Raw genomic sequence first — 18,441 nt, 5'->3', positions numbered from 1 at the left:
GTGGGGGATAAGGGGACAAGCAGGGTGGGGGGGATGATAGAAGGAAGGGCATGGGGAGGAGAGTGCAATTCGAGGTAGACACTCATGGGGAGGGATAGGATCAAAAGAGAGTGGAAGTAATGGGGGACAGGATAGGATGGAGGGAAATGTAGTTAGTCCTATACTACACAACTATTGTGGAAGTCATTTGCAAAACTACTCAGATTTGGTCTATATTGAATTGCTTGCCTTCCAAGGGGAAGGGGTGGAGAGGGAGGGGGATAGAGAGGTTGGAACTCAAAGTGTTAGGATCAACTGTAATGTTCTTGCCACTGGGAAATGGGAAATACAGGTAGGGGGGTATGGAAAGCTGTCTGGCCCTGCAGGACAGGAGAGAGGACAGAGACAAGGGCAGGGAGGGATGATGGAAGAGAGAGCAGATTGGTCATAGGGGCAATTAGAATGCTTGGTGTTTGGGGGGGGAGGGGATAAAAGGGGAGAAAATTCTTAACCCAAAATTTTGTGAAAATGAATGTTAAAAGTTAAATAAATAAATTTAATTTAAAAAAAGAAAGAGAAAAGAAAAGAAGAAGAGCTTGAAAAGAGAGTTAGCAGCTTGCTAAGGGAGAACCAAAAAAATGCTGAGGAAAATAATACCTTTAAAAAGAGGCTAACTCAATTGGAAAAAGAGGTCCAAAAAGCCAATGAGGAGAAAGAGGCTTTAAAAAGCAGCATTAGCCAAATGGAAGAGAAGTTTCAAAAGTTCACTGAACAAAATAATTCGTTGAAAGAGAGAATTGAGTTCAGGGAAATGAATGACTATGAGAAAAACCAAGCAGTTAAAAAACAAAACCAAAAGTTTGAAAAAATGAAGATAATATGAAACATCTCATTGGAAAAACAACTGACCTGGAGAATAGATCCAAGAGAAACAATTTAAAAATTATGGGACTACCTGAAAGCCATGATCAAAAGAAGAGCCTAGACATTATCTTCCATGAAATTATCAAGGAAAACTGCCCTGGTATTCTAGAACCAGAGAGCAAGATAAATATTGCAAAAATTCACCGATCACCTCCTGAAAGAGACTCGAACAGAGAAACTCCTAGGAATGTTGTGGTTAAATTTCAGTTCCCAGATCAAGGAGAAAGTACTGCAAGCAGCTAGAAAGAAACAATTTGAGTATTGTGAAAATACAATCAGGATAACACAGGATCTGGCAGCTTCAACATTAAGGGATCTAAGGGCTTGGAATAGGATGTTCCAGAAGTCAAAGGAACTGGGATTAAAACCAAGAATCAACTACCCAGTAAAACTGAGTATAATATGTCAAGGGAATAAATGGTCGTTCAATGATATAGAGGACTATGAAGCATTAATATTAAGGAAAAGACCAGAACTGTATAGAAAATTTCACTTTCCAACACAACAATCAAGAGAAGCATGAAAAGTTAAACAGAAAAGAGAAATCATAAAAAAATTTTCTAAAGCTGAACTGTTTACATTCCTACATGGAAAGAAAATATTTATAACTCTTGAATCTTTTCTCAGTATTTGGGTAGATGGAGGGATTGTATACACACAGACACACACACACACACACAGACACGTAGACAGAGAGTACAGACTGTGTTGAATCTGAAAAGATGATATTCACACAAAAAATAAAATAAAATAAAAATTAAGGGATGAGGGAGGAAAATACTGGGAGGAGAAAGGGAGAAATGGAATGGGGCAGGCTATCACTCGTAAAAGAGATAAGAAAAATCTTGTTCAATGGAGGAGAAAAGGGAGAAAGGGAGAGGGGAAAAGTGAAGCTACTCTCTTCACATATGGCTGAAGGAGGGAATAACATGCTCACTAAATTTGGTATGAAAATCTATCTTACACCACAGGAAAGTAGGAGAGGAGGCGACAAGTTGGATGAGGGGAATGATAGAAGGGAGGGCAAGTGGAAGTAACTAGAAATAAACATTTTTGGGGAAGGGACAAGGTCAAATGAGGGAATAAAAAAATAAAGGGTGATAGAGTAGGATAGAGGGCAATATAGTTAGTATTACACAACATGATTATTATGGAAGTCTTTTGCAAAACAACACATATTTAGTCTGTATTGAATTGCTTCCCTTCTCAGTGGGGATGGGTAGGGAGGGAGGAAGGGAGAGAAGTTGGGATTCAAAGTTCTAGTAACGAATGTTGAGAATTTTTATTGCATAAAATCGGGAAACAAATACAGGGAATGGGGTATAGAAATTTATCTTTCCCTACAAGAAAAGAAAGAAGATAGGGATAAGAGAAGGATGGGTTGTGATAGAAGGGAGGGTACATTGAGGGAAGGAGTAATCAGAATGCTAGGTATCAGGAAGCAGGGGGAGGGGAGTGATGGGGAGAAAACTTGGACACGTTACAAAGTGATGTAAAAGCAATTACTATTAAAACAATTGACTGAATTAATTACTGAGAATAAATCAAAGACATCTTTAGTTTGAGGAAAACTTTTAGTCTAAATTTCCTAGAGGCAGGTAACCTTGGGTAAAATTTGGCATTGATGGAAAAATAAAGGTTTTAATGGTAAATTTATTTTATGATTGCTAATTAATCAGGAACTAGAACATGTGTAGAAAGGCATGTCAGTCACTTAAGACTTGCCTCAAAAGATGTTCCTTAGCCAAAGTGAGATTAGAGTTGTATTTGAAACCTGGTTATTGGAACTTGCTATTTTAAGATGCTATGGGACTATTAAGTAACTGTTCTTCTGAGTCTAACTCCAGGTATGGATAGCAAGAAAGGCAGTCTGAGCCTCCAAACCATGATGCCAATAAGCCTGTGAGATGCTGGTATGAACTGCAAAAGGTGATCTCATAGGAAGGGTGGGAGAGCGACAGTTCAGCCTGGGCTGAGGTAGGATTCTCCTGACTCAATTTCCCCACTGACACCTGGCGGACTGTAAGCCTGACTGAATGCAAGTTGACAATCTACTCCTTCCTGGAATTGACATGAAGTTGGGGAGATATTGGTTCCCTGCAATGTCCCTCCTCTTAGTGGCAATTTCCTATAGTCAAAAGGATTGTAAGCTTAATACCAGATCTATTAAATTATAGATTGTTGGTAGGGGAACATCCTAGGTTAAGTCTAAAATTAAACTCTTAAGCTTAGGATTTTAGACCAACAATAATAAAATCCCCTTGAATTCTTAGTAATACTGTGGAGACAGTTAAGTCAAGGGCTTGTGAAGTTAGCATACATAAATATTATTTGTGTCTCAGCTGGTTAATGTTTAAAAAAAATTCTTTTGTGGTCTATATTATAAATGCCTTAAAAAGAAGTATCACCTGACCAAAAGTTGGAATTGTTTTATGTGATATAAATTGTGTTAAAAATGAAAAATAAAATAAAATTTAAAACAAGAAAATTAACAATTTCTGTTACAGGAACATGTAAAGACATCACAAAACCAAATCACAATACTTGTCCAGACCAAAAATGGAAAAAAAATGAATTAAGTCACTCTGTTGTTTGGTAACAATACAGGACATCAAGTATTATCATTATCTCTGTCCAGGGAACAATATTACTAAACCACATACCAGTCATGGGTTTTGTCCTAACAAGTCTCAGTGAAACCTATGAGACTGAATTTGCCTTTTTGAATTGGGCTCCAATTCATTTGGTGTTGATGTTGGTCAGTCAGTTAACTAGTTTTAATTAAGTGCCTACTATGTGCAAAGCAGGGCAGCTAGGTAGCTCAGTGGATAGAGCACTGGTTTTGGAATTAGGAACATTCGTCTTCCTGAGTTCAAATCTGGCTTTAGACATTTATTAACTATGTGACCTTGGGGAAGTCACTTAATCCTATTTGTCTCAGTTTCCTCATTTGTAAAATGAGCTGGAGAAGGAAATGGCAAACCAATATCTCTGCCAAAAAAAATTCTAAATGGGTTCATGAAGAGTCAGATATGACCGAAAGAAATGAATAACGATAAACAGCAACATGTACCCTGCATTTCAGCAATAGAAGTATTTGAAGTTCCTCAAACATACATTTTATCCAAGTTCTGTGTTCTGGTCATCCCCCACGTTTGGAATGTTCTACCCCATTCACCTTCTTCTAGTTGCCATGATTTCCTTCAGGATTCCCACGTACTGCCAGAGGCCCTTCCCACTTTCCCATCTGCTAATGCCTTCCCCTCTCAGATTGCTTTCCATTTATTGATTTTAGAACTTCTATGTATCTCATTGTTTACAAGCTGTCTCTCCTTTTAGAATGTGAGCTCTTTGAAAGCATGACAGATTGTTTTGATTATTTCTTTGTTGTTCCTTGTATCCCCAGCATTTTGCAGCAGTTCCTGGCACATAGTAAGTATTTAATAAATGTTTGTTGTCCAAAAAAAAAAAAAAAAAAGAAAGACTAATGATGGAAAATGTTATCTACATCCAGATAAAGAATTTCAGAATCTAAATGCAAATGGAAGCATACTGTTTCCTCTCCTTTTCTTTCATTGTTTTGTTTCTTCTTTCTCATGGTTCCTCCCATTAGTTCTAACTCTTCTTTACATCATGACTAATGTGAAAATATGTTTCATATAAATGTATAAGTAGAATCTATATCAAATTACATGCCATTTTGGAGAGGGGGGAGAAGAGGATGAGAAAGAACATTCAAAACTCAAATTTTTTTTCAACAAAATTGCAAATCATTCATTTGGTATCTCTGGTCTTATAAACATTGTACATCTGATAAGAAATCATACAGTATAACTGAAAGCTATTCAGAAGCCCTGATGAACAACAACTATATTTTGACATAGTCAGGAAGAAAATCTTGATAACTATACCACCAGTAATGTAAGATATTCATTCTTAAATTTTTTTACAACTTTTTACGTCCATTATAAAAGTGAAATAATTTTTAAGTTATTTTGCCAGAAGCAAGCTCTTTAGTATTATGCTTGTTTACTACTGTGCAAAGAATATTTTGGTATCAATAAATCTCAGTGAATCAGTACGTAATAACTTGTATTGAGAAAAAAGCAGGGTTCTTCTACTTTTATAGCTATTACAGTTTCAGGTGGCTACCTGTACTTATAAAAGTTACTGTTTTAATTAGACTAAGGGTATAGATTTAATCATCAAATTTTAACTCTGGAGTTTGGTTTGTTGGGATTTGGAATTAACTGTATGGTGCTGCTACAGTGTCGTAATGATGTCACTAAATGGTTTTAGTAGTGTTCATTGTATAATTACATATAATTAGAAAGCATCTTGATGTATTTCACAATTGGCATTTCAGACTTTAAGTGTGAATCATCAGGTTTTTATTTCTATTTATAAAATGTACTTTCCTTTGGTTACAATTTTCTTGTCTTCTGTTCTGGAAGTAAGAGTGCAATTAAGTAGTATACTGGAACAAGAAGTAAGCCTGGGCATTAATGACAAGACAAACAAAATATAGTTTATTTTAGCATTTTTCTTGTTTTCTTAAAATTATCAAGTTTTAACCTTAAAAGGTTTTATATGTGACCAAAGAAAATGCACTTAAAATTGGTCCTTATAGCTCAATGGATTTGTTCTGCATTTGTATATTTAATAAAAACTGTCACAAGGTATTTGTGGTTTGTGTTATTAATGTTCATAGCATCCTTTGTTGGCATGTTAAGATATTAATTTAAAATGGAATTACTCATTTGGTTTGTGGATTATCAATCTCTTCCAGATTATTTTTTATTCTCTCCTCACTCCCATTTTGGCTCTGTCATTCCTAATGAACTCCTTCACCCAAAATCAGGCAGAGAAAATATTTCCTCCCAATATCATGCTAGATACTAACTAAATTTCCTTGCGGTATTTGGAGCAGTGAACAAAACTCAAAATCTTATGAAAGTAAATGCCAAAACTAAAAGTAAACTATTTATTTAAAAAAGAAATAATAAAGTTATCAAAAATAAAATTATAAGACAAAAAAGCAATAAGAACAAAGAGAAAACATTATGTTTCAATCTGCACTCAGTTTTCCAGTTCTCTCTGAATGTGGGTAGTATTTCTCATTATGGATCCATTGAAATTGTCTAGATTAGAATAGCTAAGTCTTTCACGGTAATCATCATTAAAATAGTGCTGCTGCTGCTGCTGCTGCATGTGTGTGGTTCTCCAGGTCTTGCTCATTTTAATTTGCATCAGGTCATATACATCTTCCTGGATTTTTGTCTGAAACCATCCCATGTGCCATTTCTTGTAGCACAATAGTATTCCATAACAATCATATGCCATAACTTTTTCAGTCATTCCCTAAAATTTATGAGCATCCTCTCAATTTTCAATTCTTTGCCACCACAAAAAGAACTGTTATAAATATTTTTGTACATATAGATCCTTTCCCTTTTCTTTGATCTCTTTGCGGTACAGACCTACAAGTGGTATTGCAGAGTGAAAGGCTATGTGTGTTTGTCCTTTGAAGAAGACCATGCTGTCAGAGAAATGACATGACTTCCACTTGACTTTGTTTTGAGTGAGGGAGGGCTGTGCAGGTCACCAGCCTCACTTCTTTTCCAGAGCCATCTAAATCCAGTGACCAGATATTCATCAGGATGAGTGGAGATGACCCAGGATGAGGCAATTGGGGTTAAGTGACTTGTCCAAGGTCACACAGCTAGTGAGTGTCCAAGTGTCTGAGGTGAGATTTGAACTCAAGTCCTCCTGATTCCTGCACTGGTGCTCTATCCACTGCACCACTTACCTGCCCTTTATGCAGTTTTATAGTCCTTTGGCTACAGTTCCAAATTGTTCTCCTGAACAATTGGGCCTGTTCATAACTCCCCCAACTGTGTATTAGTATCTCTTTCTAAATCCCTTCCAGCATTTGTCATTTGCCTTTTCTATCATGTTATCCAATCTAAAAGGTATGAGGTGGTACCTCAGAGTTGTTTTTTATTTTGATAGTTGAAATAAGCCCTTCAGCCAAATGCAGCATTAATCTGGAGAAAACCAGCCTACCTGGACATGCTCCTCCTCTCTGGAAATGGGCTTCTTCTTATAGCACATATAGAGGGGCATGTCACACTTTGCTCTACAGAGACAAGGTGCATATGGAGACATATCCTTCCACTGCCTTGCAAAAGAAGAAAGCCATTTTGAGATGGATGTCTCATAGGCACCCCAATTCTACATGTTCACAGAAAAAGTCATTATCTTTCCCCTCAAACACATCCCTCTTCTGAATTCTCTTATAGTTAGGGACAGCATAACACTTCAAGCCAGACAGGGCTGAAACCTCACAGTCCTCCTCTAATAAGTGACCTGACAGTGTATCTTTCTTGGAACCAAGACTGCACCTCATTCTCTAGTCACGAGCTTTAAACCATTCATTTTCCTTCTCTTTGCATTTCCAACTCAGTTGTTTTTGATAGTATGAATCTCACATTTATTTTTGCTTTTTGAAATCTCTTTACTTCATTTTAATACTTATCCCATGAAGTCACTGCTTTCTCTGTCCCCTTCACCTGAAACATGTACTTGGGCAATTCACTTCCCTTCTGAGGGACTTAGTTTGCTCATATTTGAAGACAGGAAAATGGTATTTGCACTAACAACTTTACATAAATGTCTTGAAGAAAGAAGCTACTTTAGAAATGTGAAAGTGCTATAATAATGGGAACTGTTATGTTTATGTATGTGGTTGAATCAGACCTATGATTTCTACTAGGCAGTTTGACTCTTGCTCTGAAACCTGCAGTCTTACAGAGATGTTTGAAGCACTGGGGTATGACTTATAACTTCTTTTGTCATGAAGATTAGGAATGAAAAGCAGAGTTCCAATCCAGAGTAGAAAATATTGAGGCACTTTTAGGAAGGTCTGCTTTGGGGGTTTCTGTGTCCCTGAGGTTAGTGAGCTTTCCTTCAGGTACAGAGTACAGTAGTGTTGATTGACTGGTTAGAGGGATCTCCGAATGACTGCCATGTGCAAAGCATTGCCACATCCCATAGAAGAGCAGTCTATGTTTGGTGATATGTCTGTAACTTCTTCATTTGCAGTGCCCTCCTGGTGCCTGATGAGGAGAAGGCAGAAGAGATAGAAGGTTCTCTGGGTCTTAGATGGGCACACCTTCTGGCATATCTAGCAAACCAAAAGGGCTTCCAGGGAAGTCTCAGTGATGAACTGGGTGTCTGAAGTCTAAGTACTAGTTTAGCCATTCTTCAAGAAGACCATCACAGTCATGATCCCCCTTCAGTGTCTGCAGGGGAATGGCTTTTATGATCAGAACAACTCCACTGGGTAATCTGTGAAGGGTTTTGATCTAAAGAGATGAAGGTGAATATACCTCTCCAGATAAAATAGACTCCAGCCATATTGCTGCAGCTCAAGATTCCAAATTGCCCTCCTAGGACAACTGATTTTTTCCACATAAGAAGAGTTTTCATCTGGTGATATAGGACCTTTCAAAGCCTTTGAAGAAGAGGTTGATTGGGGACAGGTGTCTAGAAATAGCACTACATGAAGAACCAGGAGATCTGGGGTGTAGTGCACCCTCTGCCCGCCACTGGCTATGTGACATTTTATTGGTCTCATCCCCTCACTAGGTCTTCCTGTCCTCATCTTTATGATGAGGAGGTAGATGGAGGTCTTTGATCTCCAAAGATCTTTCCAGCTCTGACATTTCAGGAATCTGATTAACCTATATTAGCGAATGTTTAATAGCTAGCTCTCAAAAATGTATACAAGACACACTTATATGTTTAATCTGAACTATTAACATTTTCCATCCGTTTCTTAAATATAGACAATCAACAAAATAATAAGTCAACCTTTGATTGTCAATTGCTGTGCTGTAAAGGCTCCCACTGAAAATTTCACAATTGGCTCTCTCCAGCTGGTATGAGCTGGCTCCAGCACATCCCTGCACTGATTTCAATGGCATTTGCCAACATAGGCCCAGATGAAACATTTATATTTGCCTTTAGAAACATTCATATTTTATTTTGTTTTATTCTGAACTTCACACCCAGAAAGAAGAATATTTGCATATATAAAACAGGACAGAAAAAGAAAATATTTGTATAGTTTTGCCGTGTGTGTGTGTGTGTGTGTGTGTGTGTGTGTGTGTGTGTGTGTGTGTGTGTGTGTGTGTAAAATTCGGTCAATGTACCATTCCAGAACAAGTATCTTGTTTGATTTGGTTTTTAGTAAAAATGACTATTTCTGCAACATCACTTACAGAAAGAAAATAGTGGGATTGTGCTCAAGGGTCTCCAAAGTTTCTCCTAGCTCTGAAATCCTAAAATTGTAATACCTGGTACCCCTTCCCCCCTCTCCATGAATTGCAGTTGAGGAAGACTTCCTCCAGATTGTTTATGAAGGATTCAGGCACCCAAGATGGGGAGAACCTGTCTGACAGGGCCTAGAGGATTTTCTTTGGGATCCTGAGAAGCTGATGGGGTGACTATCCTGGACTAAGAACAGTAGTGGAATTGGGCTCTTGGGCCTGAGCCAGCATAGGCATCTAGTGGTGTAATGGAAAGAGCCATGGTCTGGAAGTCAAAGGACCTGGCTCCTGCCTCATGGGCCAGGATACCTGGGTGAGCTTGGGCAAATGAGGCTCCCTTCCTAGACCTCCCTTTTCTCCCCTCTACAGTAGGGGAGGGAGGATGTTATCTTAGATGATCTCTGAGACCCCTTCCAGCTGTGAAGCCTATGGTCTACACTCACAACCTGGACTTTTCAAGTCAATTCAGAAAGCGTTCACTGAGTCCCTACTGGGGGCTGACAGGGCTCTTAGTGCTTCCTGCTGTGAATGATATAAAATTAAAGGTAGCATAGTCTTGGAGAGGCAGAAGGTAGGTGAGTTAGTGGGAAGTGACGGAGATGCAACAATAGGGGAGAAAATTCAATATATAATAACAATAAACAGAAGATGAAATGGAAACAAATTGGATGATTTGTTCATAACTTCTACAATAAATACTTTAAGGCTGTATGTAATAGAAGTTTTGTGTCATATATGATTCTCTTTTCCTTCTTTGTGTGCCAGAGTTTGTTGAAGATTGTTCAGCTCATAATCACACATAAAACACTGAATTGTTGTTAATTCCCTGCCTTTAATGACCTTGGTCTACAGGGGTTGTGGGGAGTGGGGGGGAAGAGGAGTGGAGTGAGGACCAGGATGTTCCAAGGTAAAACTCTAATGATTGTGTAAATAAAACTGCTCTAAGCTTCAAAGCCTATAGGAAAATCAACTACTATTAGTCTGTGGAAAATTCAGAGTGTCAAGAGAAGTTTGAGGAGGGAGAAGACACTTACAAGGCTTCAGGGAACCCTTCCTGGAGACTTCTGTTGCTCTAAGGCTTGAGGAAGAAAAGGGATTTTAGTCAATGCAGATGGGGGATAAAGGTTGTCAAGTATGGAGGCCTGTGGGAGTCAAGACAAGGTAGTGGGAGAGGGCAAATAGAGAGGAAGTAGTTCAGGGGATTAATTCCATCCAGGGCTAATACAGACGGGGGCAAGAAGCTGCTGCTCAACAATGAAAAACTATTTGGAAATTAGCAGGAGAGGCAAGCAGAGGGGCAGCAGGAAGAAGTGGATGGAGCAAATGGCTTGAGAATCAGAGTGCTTGAGTTCAAATTCTGGCTCTCGATGACCCAGGGAAGTGAAATCTCCTGAAACCTCAGTTTCCTTATGAGTAAGTTGAAGTGTTTGAACTGGATGACTGGATCCAAGGTCCCCTTGTTGTTAAGACATTTTTTATTCTAATGTCCCTTCCAGCTCTAATGTTCTATTTATGAATACTTGTTGCCCATACCATCCCCTCCCCCCATAATAAAGCAGTTGGGGGAGGGGGACTAACCAAGCACCTGTCACTGGCATCTTTATCCTGCTGCTGACCTGCTGCATTTGACAATGACCTCTCTTGTCTGCAGGGATATTTGTTCTTCTAAGGCCTAAAGTATTTTGCCCCTGATAGCTTTCACCAAGCAGCAAGCCAAGTTTTGGTCCAGGACTAGGTATCCATTTCTCTTGCTTTGGGTTGCCTGCTGTGTGCATGTCCATTCCTGCAGGCTGGGAGGGTGAAGGTGCAGCAGGAATCCAAAAGAAACGGTGGCCCTTTCTCTCTGGGGCTCCCTCCTCATCTCCCTGCTGCTCCTCCTGCAAGGCTCCTGAAGCTGCCAACTACTGACAGAACTGTTTTTGGCTGGGGACTTTGGGAGCAGCTGAAAATGCAAACTTAGGCCTAAATGCCTCTGCCTAAATGGGAGGAATTTCCTGACTGGGGGCCCAAAGAGGCTGTGGTTGAACTCATAGCTTCTCGTCTAAGATAAATTCACTAAGTAAGAGAGGAGGTAAGTCTATTAATCTTAGGGGCCATTACATTGCACATAGGCTTTCAAAGAGCTGAATATTGTGTCAGGTTTTACACTTAGAAAAGAGGTGATAAGAGTATCAGAACTGGAAATATGCTTAGATCATAGAATATCAGAGCTGGGAGGACCCTTAAATCCCAGAACTTAGAGGGATAGAGATGGAAAGGACCTTGTAATACTGGATGTCAGAGTTGGGAGCTCATGAGTCATAGAATGACAGAGCTGGGAAGAAATTTGGCCAATTTTGCAGAGCTTGTGATGGGGATAGCAGCTTCCTTTTTGTGGAGTGCATGAGCCTCCTCAAAGTGGAACTCAGACCAAGGATAAAGGTATACATTCCCATGATCTATGATTCTTTAGAGCTCATTGATGCCACCCTCTTCCCCCTGGTATCTTACCTTGGTAAAGGAGTGTGTTTGGTGGAAATGCAGTCTGCTGAATCCTGAAATGAGGCCCTCCCAGAGATTTTTAGTAATAAATGAATGAAGTAAGCATTAGCCCCCTGCCATGGTATAACCAACTTCTGCTAGACAGTTTGTCTCAGTAAGTCCCTGTAACAGACTAAAGATATAAACCATGCAATGGATGCAGAAAGGAAAAGCTACCTAGTCACATTGGCCAGAGAGCCACCATGGAGTCCCAGGATTCTTTCCCCTGGGGTAAAGTGCATGCTTGTTCAAACAGTGTGGAGTGGGACATGGGTATGGAAGAGTGGAAGGTCCAGATCAAGGTTGACCAACCCTTTCTGGAGGCTGCTGCTGCCTCTCTGGATTTCTTTCTCCACCATCACCCAGCAACCTTCTCACTTGGACCATGCCTCCACTCTACAGTCCCTTCCTCTGATTGGTCACTTCCTTCCTCAGCTTTCATTTTAAGGAAGGACCCAAGCCAGCCATTTTCACTCCTTCTTTCTCCTCAGGGCTCTGCTCCTGTCTCTCAGGCCTTCCTTTTCCACCACACACCTTCTCCTGACCCACCCCCTCCTCTTGCCCTCCTTTATAGCTTCTGGGGTGCTGAGTTTCTGCATTAGAATGTAAACTCCTAGAGGCCAGGGATGGTTTTTCTTTGGCTTCTATTTGTATTCTCAGAGTTTATTGCTGTGCCTACCACATAGGAAGCATCTGTTAAATCCTTCTTTGTGACTTGACTTCATCTGAAAAATAGAAAATAATACTCAAATTCTCTACTTCCCAAGGGTCTTGTTAGGATTAAATGAGACAGGTGAAAATGTAATCATTAAAGAACTTCTGCGGGGTGGAGCCAAGATGACAGACTAGAAAGACACACTTATGCAGGGTCCTCCCCACAGCCCATAAAATACCTGTAGAGAGGGACTCTCAACAAATTTTGGAGCAGCAAAAGTGGAGAACAACAGAGTGGAGGAGATTTCCAGCCCACAGTGACCTGAAAGGCCCACAGAAAGGTTGGTTGTGCTGGACACGGAGCTGAGCACCAAGCCCAGCCCAGCCCTGGCCAAGCAGCGGCGTGGGGTGACGAGACTCTGGGAGAAGGACACCTAGGGGGCAAAATCTCCAGTCACAGTAGCGGGGCCTCAGATCCCTCAGCCCACAGGCCCCAAAGGTCAGTGATGGGGTTTAATCAGCAGGCCAGGAAGGGAAAAGGGCTTTCCCATAGCTCCAGCATCAAGCAGCAGCCACAGAGCCTGCACAGCAGCCTGTAGGGAAGCTCCATTGTTGGAGCATAAAAACCCCTGGGGGCTTAAAGAGCTTAGTCTTACCTCAGCCCTGGCTGGAGGCCCTGGGAGAGCTGGTCTTTGTCTCACAATGAATGGCAGCCCTGCCTATCCAGCTTATCTGAAAACCAGCCCTCAGTGCCAACTTGGGAACTGGAGGCCAAGTGGCTGTGGAGAGGTATCTGCTAAGATTCTGGGCACAAAAATCCCTCTCTGCATCCAGACCAGTACATGCTTGATTGTGCCACCTTGGAGGAACTGAGATCTCACAGATTCCCAGAGTATACCCTACTCTTGACAAAGGACCCAAAAGTCAAGTAACTGGTTGGGAAAATGCCCAAAAAAGGGGAAAAAAGTAAGACCACAGAAGGCTACTTTCTTGGTGAACAGATATCTCCTCCCATCCTTTCAGATGAGGAAGAACAATGCTTATCATCAGGGAAAGACATAAAAGTCAAGGCTTCCATATCCCAAACAACCAAAATAAATATTCAGTAGGCTCAGGCCATGGAAGAGCTCAAAAAGGATTTTGAAAATCAAGTTAGAGAGGTGGAGGAAAAACTAGGAAGAGAAATGAGAGAGATGCAAGAAAAGCATGAAAAGCAGGTCCACACCCTGCTAAAGGAGACCCAAAAAAATGCTGAAGGAAATAACACCTTGAAAAATAGGCTAACTCAATTGGCAAAAGAGGTTCCAAAAGCCAATGAGGAGAAGAATGCTTTAAAAAGCAGAATTAGCCAAATGGAAAAGGAGGTCCAAAAGCTCAATGAAGAAAATAGTTCTTTAAAAATTAGAATGGAAGGCTAATGACTTTATGAGAAACCAAGAGATCACAAAACAAAACCAAAAGAATGAAAAAATGGAAGATAATGTGAAACATCTCATTGGAAAAACAACTGACCTGGAAAATAGATCCAGGAGAGACAATTTAAAAATTATGGGCCTACCTGAAAGCCATAATCAAAAGAAGAGCCTAGACATCATCTTTCATGAAATTATCAAGGAAAACTGCCCTGAGATTCTAGAACCAGAGGGCAAAATAAGTATTCAAGGAATCCACCAATCACCACCTGAAAGAGATTCAAAAAGAGAAACTCCTACGAACATTGTGGCCAAATTCCAGAGTTCCCTGGTCAAGGAGAAAATATTGCAAGCAGCTAGAAAGAAACAATTCAAGTATTGTGGAAATACAATCAGGATAACACAAGACCTAGCAGCTTCTACATTAAGGGATCGAAGGGCATGGAATAGGATATTCCAGAAGTCAAAGGAACTAGGACTAAAACCAAGAATCACCTACCCAGCAAAACTGAGTATAATACTTCAGGGGAAAAACAATGAAATAGAGGACTTTCAAGCATTCTTGATGAAAAGACCAGAGCTGAAAAGAAAATTTAACCTTCAAACACAAGAATGAAGAGAAGCATGAAAAGGTAAAGAGCAAAGAGAAGTCATAAGGGACTTTACTAAAATTGAACTGTTTACATTCCTACATGGAAAGACAATATTTGTAACTCTTGAAACTTTTCAGTATCTGGGTAGTTGGTGGGATTACACATACACACACACACACACACAGCATAGAGTGAGTTGAATAGGAAGGGATCATATCTTTAAAAAAATGAAATTAAGGGGTGAGAGAGAAATATATTGGGAGGAGAAAGGGAGAAATGGAATGGGGCAAATTATCCTTCATAAAAGAGGTGAGCAAAAGACTTTTCAGTGGAGGGAAAAAGAGGGGAGGTGAGAGAAAAACATGAAGCTTACTCTCATCACATTCGACTAAAGGAAGGAATAAAATGCATAATTATTTTGGTATGAAAAACTGTCTTACAATACAGGAAAGCTGGGGAGAAGGGGATAGAAGGGGTGGGGGGGGATGAGGGAGGGGAGGGCAGTGGGAGGAGGGAGCAATTTGAGGTCAACATTCTTGGGGAGGGAGAGGATCCAAAGAGAGAACAAAAGCAATGGGGGGCAGGATAGGATGGAGGGAAATATAGTTAGTCTTACACAACACGATTATTATGGAAGTCAAATGCAAAACTACAGAGATATGGACTACATTGAATTGCTTGCTTCCCAAAGGGAATGGGTGGGGAGGGAGGGATGAAGAGAAGTTGGAAGTCAAAGTTTTAGGAATAACTGTCAAGTATTGTTCTTACTACTAGGAAATAAGCAATACAGGTAATGGGGTATAGAAAGTTATCTGGCCCTACAGGACAAAAGAGAAGATGGGGACAAGGGAAGGGAGGGATGTTAGAAGAGAGGGCAGATCAGTGATAGGGGCAATTAGAACGCTCAGCGTTTTGGGGAGAGGGAGGGGAGAAATGGGGAGAAAATTTGGAACCCAAAATTTTGTGAAAAAGAATGTTAAAAGTTAAATAAATAAATTTAAAAAAAAAAAAGAACTTCTGATTTGCATTGCATGCCATTAACAACTCAGAGACTGTGTGGGGAAAGCTAAGAGTTCAGTCATGAATTTAGGCATGGATTTACCTACAGGCTGGTGTACCAGGTCCTGGTCTGGGTGTCTGAGGGCTATCTTAGAATGCAGAGGAAGTTGCAGGGGAGCAAGTGCAGGGTCAAAGCTGGTCCCTCAAAGGAAAATTCTGGGTAGAGTTTTATAAAAGGCAAGCCAAGGATGGTGTTTTAGCAATGAGAGATCACTTGGTGGCAATCAGTGATACATCAGAAGTGAACATCTTTCTAGAAACAAATGAAGACCCAGGAGAGCACACTTTGCTAATAAGCCGGCTTTCCTTTCAGACTCAGTCACTCCCTAAGGAATTTTCAGATGAGAAGCACCCAGATGAAGGAAGTGCTCTTGACTCCTCTAATTTCTTTATGCAAAAGATATTTCTCCACATAAAGGTCCAGCTGAACTTAAAGCTTCCCAAAGGGCAAAGGAAGAAAATTATTAACCTCTGCCAAAATCTCAAAATAGACTGTGATTGACCTGAGAAAGTGATTGATAACTACAAAGATATTGAAAAAAAAATTTTGGATTCTTAAGTGAGAGGATGCCAGGAAATGACAAGAAAGAGGATTTTTCTTTCTCAGTCTTAGCAAGAGCAATTGAGCAAGTTATGCCAAATGACTGTGACAGTCCCATTCTTGACTCAAACCCCAAACACAGAACAGAAGAGTCAGACCTTATCTCAGTTCCTTCATATTTGTATGAAAATTTCAAATATTTCTTTGCTGAAATTCTGGATAGAATAGAAAATGAGCATCAAGTATGTTTCAAAAGTATTTTGGCATATCCTCTGGGCAATATGTGTTTAGAGTTCAACACAAATAATTCAAGGGACAGGAAAACTGCTCAAGAAGCTTTTACCAGAGCATTTCAGAAGGAAATCCAGAATGTGACTCGTCATGATGTTCACTTCACAGATTATAAGCTGATACTTGATGTCCAAAAAACGCTGACATGTTTTAAAACCTCCACATTAAAGCTCAAGGAAAAGTCTGAATCCTCTGGGGAAACCCAAAGGATATTTCAGAAGATAAACATTTCATTGAAGTAAAACTTCTCCTGTGAACAACCTGTGAAAGTAATGGTTTCGCAAAACATGATGAAGAATGGGATTGAGGGTGACACTGCTCACTTGCATCTTCTATGCCAAGAAATCGCAGAAATAGAGAAAACATATGACATTGCAATGGAAGTGGTAAACAAACCCCAGACCCAAAAAACCCTCATTATATTTAAACCAAAAGACAAATCTTAGACCTCTCTGTACACAATTATGAAGATTTCATTGATGTCTTTCAGATGCTCTTACTTCAGATTGTCAAAGAAGTAGTTATCCTAAAACCATTTAAGTGAATGTCAACTAGATGGAACCAGCCTCTAACTTGTGGGTAGCCAGAGCCAAACAGTGCAGGTTAGAGACAGGAGAGTCAGGAATCAAACAGAAGTTTGATCTCAAAATTAGGGAAATGACTTGTAAGGAAGGACACATGTGCGGAACCCCATCCATAAAGGGGGGTCCCACAGCAGGGTGGGGAGATCTTAATACTTATATCAATGACTGTACAGTGAGTTGCAGCCCTGACAATGACAAGTTTGATTCATAGCAGGTCTTCATGGTCTGAAACAATTCTGGGATTTTGCTGTGACTGAGATCATCCAGAGGGTGAATGCAAATGATTGTTGTTATGCCAAGCTTACTGGGCCATAACTCTGGAAAGCAGGCTGTTTCCTTATATATTGATGTTTCCCCTTTTTGACCAAAGAGAGGGAGTTTGAAAGAACCCCTATCCTTCTGGCCAATCAAGTAGAGGTGGATATAAGCCAAGATGTCATGAGAGGCCAGTTGGACTAGGATGAGATGTTGCCCCTTGGGTTAGTTCCTTGAGGCGATGTATCCGGGAAGTATGGTCCAGGTACCACTGCTAGCCATTGTTTGCTTGCAAGCAGAAAATGGGGCAGGACAAGAATATAGTTATTATAATGTCATATATCATAACAGAGGGGAAAAACTTCCTTAGCTCTGTTTGATTCCAGGCATGAGTCATATCTGACAACCAATTATGTAGTCACAGGGTGTCAAAAGCAAGACTTAGGATAAATCAGGTGGGGAAATTTCCTTTTCAAAAAGGAAATAGCACAATAGGCAAATAGGCTTAGGAAGATCCTACCTAGGCCTTGCCTAAGTCATCCCCAAAACTTTCCCCAGGCACAGACATCCCAGACAGTAGTACATGCTATTTTTTATTACTGGCTTTGTGAAAATTCAGACAACTATCCTTGTAATCAAGGCTCAAAACAAGAGTAAATTACAGTCCCAGGAATTTTTAACTTTAATAGCAAAATTTCACTAATCACAACTGAGGGCTTGAATATCTTTCCTGTTTTTCCCTAACAGTTAATATTTCATTTATCCTTTAGTAATAAATTGGGGCAGCTAGGTGGTACAGTGGATAGAGCACCAGTGCAGGAGTCAGGAGGACCTGAGGTCAGATCTCACCTCAGACACTTGATACTCACTAGCTGTGTGACCTTGGGCAAGTCACTTAACCCCAACTGCCTCATCCTGGGTCATCTCCACTCATCCTGATGAATATCTGGTCACTGGATTCAGATGGCTCTGGAGGAGAAATGAGGCTGGTGACCTGCACAGCCCTCCCTCACTCAAAACAAAGTCAAGTGTAAGTCATGTCATTATTTCTCTGATGCCATGGTCTTCTTCAGCAACGAAGGATGAACACACTTATAAATTAAAACTACTCACATTCTGGGGCTTCAGACATGCAGCATTAATATATTGAAGTGACATCTTTAAACTATTGTATACCCTTTCATAATAGCCAAGAATTTCAAATGAAAATTTGTCGTATATTATTATCCGCTATATAACAATATACCTCATTAAATCTTTAATAATTTTCAAATATCTATTTTTATCACATCATTT

General features: G+C 40.1%; 1 pseudogene; it reads left to right on the top strand.

The window, feature by feature from the left end:
- Nucleotides 1–7,922: 7,922 nt before the first annotated feature.
- Nucleotides 7,923–16,850, top strand: LOC140516276 (E3 ubiquitin-protein ligase DTX3L-like; annotated as a pseudogene).
- The last annotated feature ends 1,591 nt before the right edge of the window (nucleotides 16,851–18,441 follow it).

The sequence above is a fragment of the Notamacropus eugenii genome, chromosome X (genome assembly GCF_028372415.1).
Source record: "Notamacropus eugenii isolate mMacEug1 chromosome X, mMacEug1.pri_v2, whole genome shotgun sequence".
NCBI classification, from domain to species: domain Eukaryota; kingdom Metazoa; phylum Chordata; class Mammalia; order Diprotodontia; family Macropodidae; genus Notamacropus; species Notamacropus eugenii.
This window is presented reverse-complemented; position numbering and strand designations above follow the sequence as displayed.